Source organism: Lactuca serriola, chromosome 3 (genome assembly GCF_051521515.1).
Source record: "Lactuca serriola cultivar US96UC23 chromosome 3, Lser_US96UC23_V15, whole genome shotgun sequence".
Taxonomy (NCBI): Eukaryota; Viridiplantae; Streptophyta; class Magnoliopsida; order Asterales; family Asteraceae; genus Lactuca; species Lactuca serriola.
In genome coordinates, this window is record NC_136410.1 from 252,265,479 (window position 1) to 252,273,597 (window position 8,119).

Consider the following 8,119-nt stretch of genomic DNA (forward strand, 5'->3'; position numbering starts at 1 on the left):
ATGTACTCGCTTCAAACCCCGCTACCTTCGATAGTGCCAACCGATTGGCACAACGGTTCATTGACCATGGGGTTCGTACCCCGTGAACAACAACAACCCTAGCCATCTCAGAACCCTCCAAAACCGCTGATAACCAGCGGAAGTTCTCGGATGACAAGAAGAAGAAGAACATTGCACAGAAAGCTACCAAAAAGCAGCAGGTCGTGGCGGTTCATGTTGCATAGCACCTGTCGCTGCTATTCTAGTAAAGCAGTACGCAGGGAGTTTGCCGAAGTGCAACAAATGCAACTTCCACCATACTGGAGCCTGTCGGGAAATGTCGTGTTCTAACTGCAACAGGAAGGGGCACACTGCCCGTTTCTGCAAATCTCTGGCAAGGCCAATCAACCATGTTCCTGGCGCTGGTGTGGGCCAAGCTTGCTACGGTTGTGGCGAGGTGGGCCACTACAAAAGAAATTGTCCGAAGGCAGGGAATATCGGTGGAGTAGGAAGAGTTTTAGCTATTGGCCACGAGGAAGTTGTTGCCGACCCCATAGTGGTCACTGGTACGTTTCTCCTCGATAACTCTTATGCATGCATTCTGTTTGATAGTGGAGCGGAGAGGAGTTTCGTGAACCAAAAATTTGCTCATTTACTTAAGCAAAAATCACGAACACTTAAAGAACCGCTCACTGTAAAAATGGCTAACGGAAAGACTGAGAGCACTATCAGTATATACATAGGATGTATTCTAACTCTAGATAGCCATTCATTTTCAATCGACCTCATGTCGGTCTCAATTAAAACTTTCGACGTCATTATCAGCATGCATTGGTTGAGCCTGCATCGTGCCGACATCATGTGTTATGAAAAGGTTGTTGGCCTTAATTTTCCGTCTGGCGAAACTCTTGTAGTCTATGGCAACAAACCCGACACGAGCCTTCGTATCATCTCAAGTATTCAAGCCCAGAAGTACCTACGTAAGGAATATCGTGCATTCCTTGCTTACGTTGTCGATATGAGACAGGAAATGAAGGACCTAAAGAACATTCTAGTAGTACGCAACTTTCCCGACATCTTTCCAGAAGAACTACCAGGATTACCTCCGCAACGTCAATTCGAGTTCATAATCGACATAGTTCCAGGGGCTACCCCAGTAGCCAAATCGCCCTATCGTCTAGCGCTTGCGGAGATGCAAGAACTGTCCGGTCAACTTAACGAACTGCTCAACAAGGGCTTTATAAGAACAAGATTCTCACCCTGGGGAGCGCCGGTCTTGTTCGTCAAGAAGAAAGACGGATCATTCTGTATGTGCATCGACTACAGAGAACTAAACAAACTTACAGTCAAGAATCGTTACCCTCTGCCTCGCATAGACGATTTGTTCGACCAACTTCAAGGGGCGAACTACTTTTCAAAGATAGATCTGAGATCCGGGTATCACCAATTATGAGTGCTAGAGGAGGATGTTCCTAAGACAGTCTTCCGAACTCGTTATGGACACTACGAGTTTATAGTGATGCCATTCGGATTGACTAATGCGCCTGCAGTATTCATGGACTTAATGAATAGGGTGTGTTGTCCTTACTTGGATCAGTTTGTCATCGTCTTCATCAATGACATACTTATCTACTCTCATAGTAAGGAAGAGCATAGTAGGCATCTACGTCAGATCTTGGAAACATTACGATCAGAGAAGCTCTACGCAAAGTTCTCTAAATGTGAATTTTGGATCCGAAGAGTCGATTTCTTAGGACACGTGGTTAGCGAAGAAGGAATCCACGTGGACCCTTCCAAAATTAAAGCTATTGAGAACTGGTCAGCACCCAAGACGCCTACAAAAATTCGCCAATTTCTAGGCCTCGGTGGCTATTAGCTACTATCGCAGATTCATACAAAAATTCTCGCGGATTGCAAAACCTCTTACGACATTGACCCAGAAAGGTGTGGCCTTTGACTGGGAAGAGAAACAAGAGCAGGCATTCCAAACGCTGAAACGAGCCTTATGCACCGCACCGATACTATCCCTCCCAAAATGAATAGAAGACTTTGTGGTCTATTGCGATGCATCCAATCAAGGGCTCGGTTGTGTTGTAATGCAATGAGGTAAGGTCATCGCTTATGCCTCAAGACAGCTGAAGAGAATTGTTATCGAGATTATGAAAGCAATTATGATTTGAGTGATTGAAAAGTAAGAACACGAAGAGTAAATATTAATCAGATCTTATATTGATAAAGACTGATTACAAGAATAAGCAGAAAGGATATTTGAGTTCCAAAAGTTATATTCTACTTCTATCCTCAGTCCCTATTTATAGGGAACCTGAGTGTACAAAAAATATACTAAGTCTATTACAATACGCTTCGCATAAAACTGACTTAGTAAAATAACTAAAAATGCGAAACTAAAGAAACACACAATTCGACTTTTACAATTTAACCTCTACAATCTCTCCCTTTGTAAACAGTCGAAGGTATTCAGTCCATAAGCCTTTGAACAGTTGAGTGAATTGTCTTTCGCACTTCTCCATGCCAGGAAATCACTTTCTTGAGCTCCTTCTTGTCTCCTTCATTATTCTTCTTGTAGTTGTTCATATGAACAATAAAGTGTGTATATTGCGAAGAACTATATCTTTCAACCTCTTAGACCTTAAACAAAAATTTCTTGGGCTTTCCCTTCGTATCTCTTCCCGAAAACACCATGCCGAAAGGTTTCAGGCATATTTCCCCAACAACATACTTTGATAATGCTGACTGGGTTAAGGTTTCTTCCCAAGGGACGTTCACTTCCCTTCCCAAAGTAGTTGCCAATTCTTCATCAGTTAGAGCCAAACAATCGAAGTAATTGTCGATATACGTCTTGACATGTGCGAACCCGATCTTAAACACTTCAGTCTCAGATCCTTTGAGCTTATTCTCTTCCATATGTTTCAAAATGAGAGCCACTTGAATCAAATCATTGCAATTTATCAGAGGGAAGTCAGCTATTGTGAAGTCATACTGCTTGTTATTAGCTCGAATAACAAAGTAACGAAAATTTTCAAGCATGTCTTCAAACATCGTATTTTTCTTGATCGTTAACACCTTTTTGATCTTCATTAAAGACCATACTTCATCTGGATTCTTCCCCAATACAGCATGAAATCTGATTTTCATGTGTATGTAGTCATTAGGATTATCAAACTTCTCGCTAATCTTGTATTGAGCTGTAATGAAGAGCATTTCGTTAATCGGAAAATCTAACTGACAATTGTCTGAATTCGCAATATCATAGATTCTCTTTGGCTTCTTCTCGAATTCATACATTTCCCTTCCCACAACTTTTGACTCTATAGTTTCATAAGAGTACAGCTTTGCAGGATCTCCTTTGTTCATTGTAGGAGGATCACTTGCCCTTTGCCTCATAATACTTTCGACTTGTCTCATTCTTTCCAACTCAGCCTCTGCTTCAGCTTTCTTCTCCTCCTTCGATTTTTTGTACAAAATTCCTTTTCCTTTTCCCATAATATCAGTTTGAGGTTTCGTACTCGAACTTTCTTCTTTTGCCCCAATCGATATTCCTTTGGCAATTGGTCTTGTGGTTATTGTTGTTGAGGAAATTGGCATCGTAAGTATTGGAAGAGTAGATTTGAGTTGAGTAGATATTACTTTCCCCACGGTCTTCGCATCATCCTTTTTACTTAAATTTTTCTCTCCCCCTTGCACCCCTGTGAAAGCAGGTGGGGCACTCTTTGGTAGTAAAGAGGTGAAGTTCGCAATCGGAGCCAGTGCCTTCTGAATTGCTTGTTCCAAAGTATTTACTTTGAGAGTCAAGAATTCAGGAGTAAGAATAGACGAAGATGAAGATTGCGAAATCAAGGCCTTCAACTCAGTCACCATTTGAATCAACTGATCAAACTTCGCCATATCTTCTTTATGATTCGTATCAATGATAGGAGCAGCAATAATTTTGTTGATGTCTGAGACAACTACATCAACCCTCTTCTTAACTTCAATCTGTTGAGAATGAATATCTTGAAGCTCCTTCGCAAGTTCGGTCTTTAACTCTTCAAGCTTGAAGTTTACATCCTCCCAAACTTTCTTTACATCCTGCACAAACAGAACATGGTGTTCTTTTGCAACAGTTTGTAAATCTTTTACGACTCCATTGAATGAACTTCCTTGAGCTGTAATGTGAAGCTCAATATTTTTTTCTGTCTGATCAACCTTATCCAATATTCGCTTCTCAGCAGCCTTAAGCATAACATCAACCTCCATTGCTGAGATAGATGATATTCTGCCAAAATCAGCTTGTGACTGAATAATGGCATTCAACTTATGATTCAGGATTTTGAACTGCTTTCCTGTCATAAGCATATGATCAGGTATATCCTCCTCCTCTGAATCAAAGTGAATATCTTCAAATACTCCTCCAAAAGCTCCTCCTTCGGTTTCATTATCATACATGGGTTGCGAAGGTTGAGGAGTTTCAGGTGATTGTGAGGGAAATAGGGTTGTAAATGGGTTTTGTAGAGGATTATCAAAAATGGATGAGGTTGTGGATAGTGTAGTAGTTGGAAATGATACAGGTGGTAAAGAAATGGGTAAGGTGACTGGTAGGCTAATTGGCAAAGTGGTTTCAATGCTTGTGATAGGTGCCCCCGTATCAGATATGTTGACAACCGTATCGAAAATAGGTACCTCCTCAGAAACTGATTTGGTAGTGACCATTTCAAGTGGTTCTGAGGAAATTTGCAAAACTTGAATATTTGACACAGGTGGAACAGAAGTGATTACCGGTGTAGAAATTAGTGGAGTGTCTGGAACCACCTCTTCATTTGAAGACTCATTGCGAATTATCAGCTTTCGCTTTTTCAACAATGTTTGTTGCATTTGTTTCGTAACATCATGAGCACGTTGCCTCTTAGATCCTGGAGAGACAGGAGCTGGAATATTGTGAACAGTCACCCCCTTACTGCTCACTTCAGTCTTGCGAATCTTTTTCAATACCCCTGATTTTGAGGGTATTGTTTCCTTCTTCGATTTTGGCGAGGTTTCCTCTATCTGAACCTCCTCTTCTTGACCCTGTTTCGAAGATTGAGCAGTTGCATCATTCTTGGTAGCCTTCTTCTTCTTTGGGGTTTTGGCAGCAACTTCTAACAAAATTCCAGTCTCCACAACTGGATCGAAAGTCTTCATGTAGCGTATCAACACCTTGTGAGTGGATGATACTTTGCGAAGCATCGCATCCGGAATGCGAGAAACATGAGTAAAAATATTTTCATCATCCTCCACCTCCTTAGGAAATTGATATAATGAAAATTCAGCCACATCAGCACCCTCTGGAACTTGAATTCCCTCTTTGTCATACACCTTTTCCAGAATAAGGCTCCAATACCTTGCGCATGAAATTCCTTTTTCCGAATTCATGTTTTCCAGACTCTTAACAAACTTCTTCCATAACTGAGTTTCATAGTCCACACTAATATCATAGTACAAGCCCATTACCATGGCATAAACTTCCATACGCCCCCTATCAAGACCAACTGTGCGTCCTATTAAGCATCTGAGAAAAATACCAAACAAAAAATTCCACATACACGGTAATCCTGACTTTCTGAAGTCACTGATCTTCTCAAGTGTTGGTTGATGGCCCATTTCGTTGAACATGTGGATAATTTGAGAATTAATGGGTTTGAAAAATGGAGGGTTGTTAGGGATTTTCAATAACTCAACGAACATCTTCTTGGTAAGTTTAACCCGTTTGTTGTTCATCATGTTGAAGGTTATCACATCAGTGGTGTAGTTGTGTGAAGCCGATGAAGCTGCCAATGACAACCATGTCATCGGAACTGAGAAAGAAATTAACATGGCGGTGGACAGGGGTGATCGTTTCAAGGCAACTATAAGCATCTTCAGTCCTTTGGGATAAGAAGAGACATTCAGATCAACTTGATAGTTGGTGCTTTGGATCTTCATGAGTGATTGTGAGAGAACTTCATCAGTGTTTGATTGAGTTCCATCCATTGTTAGGGTTTGAAAGAGATGAAGTTGAAAAATTTTGAAGCTTTTTAGGATTGTGAGAGTTTTGTTCGCGTAACCGTATACAATGATCTTGATCCCCCATTTATAGGTTACCCAAATCGATTTGAAATTAAAGCGGGATACATTTAATGTTATCCGATGTGGCACCTTGAAAATCAAATCATGACTGTAAAAGATAACCATTCTTCAAAAACTAACTATCACATCTCCAAGAAAACCGGAGAGAATACCAACCATCTTGAGTACACACCCTGTCAATTTTCCCGTTATAGAATTTGAACCGTTAAAACCCTTCGCATGGAGGCAAGGCTCTTTCACTTTTGGGATGTAAAGTGAAGTCATATGCTAGATTTGCAAAATCATCAGCCTGAGTTGGTATTACTCAGAACCTCAAGGATTTCGTGTGTGCATTGTTCCAAAGAAATAAGATGAGAAACAATTAAAAAAAATTTGGAATTCTGTGATGTCAAATATTCAATTTGACACGAATGCAGTTGAACCCCAGGCATAGGTTGTTTCGTTAGTCATCAAGAGAGATGATCAACAGCTTGTGTAGTTTCCCGTGAATTACAATCGAATACTTTTTGATAAGTATCAAAGGGCTTCTTTTTGAAAGGTAAATTTTTGGGTTGGTTTTAAAGTTCCATTACATATCGACCTTAACATAAGGTGAGAAATTGTAAATGAAATTACTTGTATGACCAGTGTAGTCAGTGACAAGTTGGCTTTTGAAAATATTTATCATGACTACGATTTGCGAATAAAACTCACACAAAAATCATATTCAAAAAAAATTTTGTACTAGATTTTGTTGGGTAACAAACATCGTGGGTTGCGAATGTTTGATAAAGACCACACATGCGAATTGAATATGATTTGGAGTTTCGAAATTTTGGTACTGATACAAAAGTTTCGTTAAAATCTGGAACTATGTTCCCCGTCAATTCCTCAAGGTTTATGATGTTTGGGTTTCACTTCCATCACGGACTCATGATGTCAGATAATAAACACAGAACTTTTGTATATCTAAGTCTCGATGGGTTGGATCAGAGACCTCTGGGACATACGTCTTTGTGTGTGATTTGTGTGAAGAAATTTTGAGATGAAAAAGATTGGTTATTAGATCGAATGTACCTTCTGTTATATGTGGACCAAATAGAAAACTCTTAACTCATATGAGAAGAGTAAGGTAGCTCTTTTTACTTATGCGAATACAAGCCTTTCGGGAAGAAATTTTCATGTGATAATTTCATTAAGGCTTTCTTTTCTCACACATAGAATCATATGAGGCTTGAGTCAACATGTTGCAGCATGCTTCTAGGGACATCCTAACTAGTTCAAATAAAAAAAAATTGATACCTTCCCATAGAAACATATAATCATGACCTCTTCGCATTAAGCCCTGGACTAAACTCAAAACACACTAAACAATATTTTTGTGATTTTAAATTTTTCAAAATTAAAAACATAACAAAATAAAATCTTTTTGGATTTTTAATTTTTCAAAAACAAAAATGAATAAACATAAAATCTTTTTGGATTTTTAATTTTTCAAAAACAAAAATGAATAAACATAAAATCTTTTTGGATTTTTAATTTTTCAAAAATAAAAACTACAAAATGAATCATAAACCTAACCTTAGTTGTTATGATCGCAAATGCGAAGAAATGTGGATGCGAAGCCATGCGAAGCCTCTGTATGAACAGTAACATCTGAACAATTCTGACTCATAACTGATGAATGAAACTTTCATGCTTGATATTTTGGAATTGAATTCGCATCAATCATCACCAAACCTGCTAAAATTCTTACAAATGATTTTTCATCAAGAGGTTTAGTAAAAATATCAGTAAGTTGTTCAGTTGTTTTAACAAAATGAATTTTAATATTCCCATCTTCCACATGATCTTTGATAAAATGATATCGAAGAGCAATGTGTTTTGTCTTTGAATGTTGTACTAGATTATGACAAATGTGAATTGTACTTTTCGAATCACAATACAAGGGAATCTTTTTCAGGTTTATTGCGTAGTCACGAAGTTGACTCTGAATCCAAATAATTTGCGAAGTGCAAGCAGCAGCAGCAATGTATTCAGCCTCGGCAGTTGATATAGC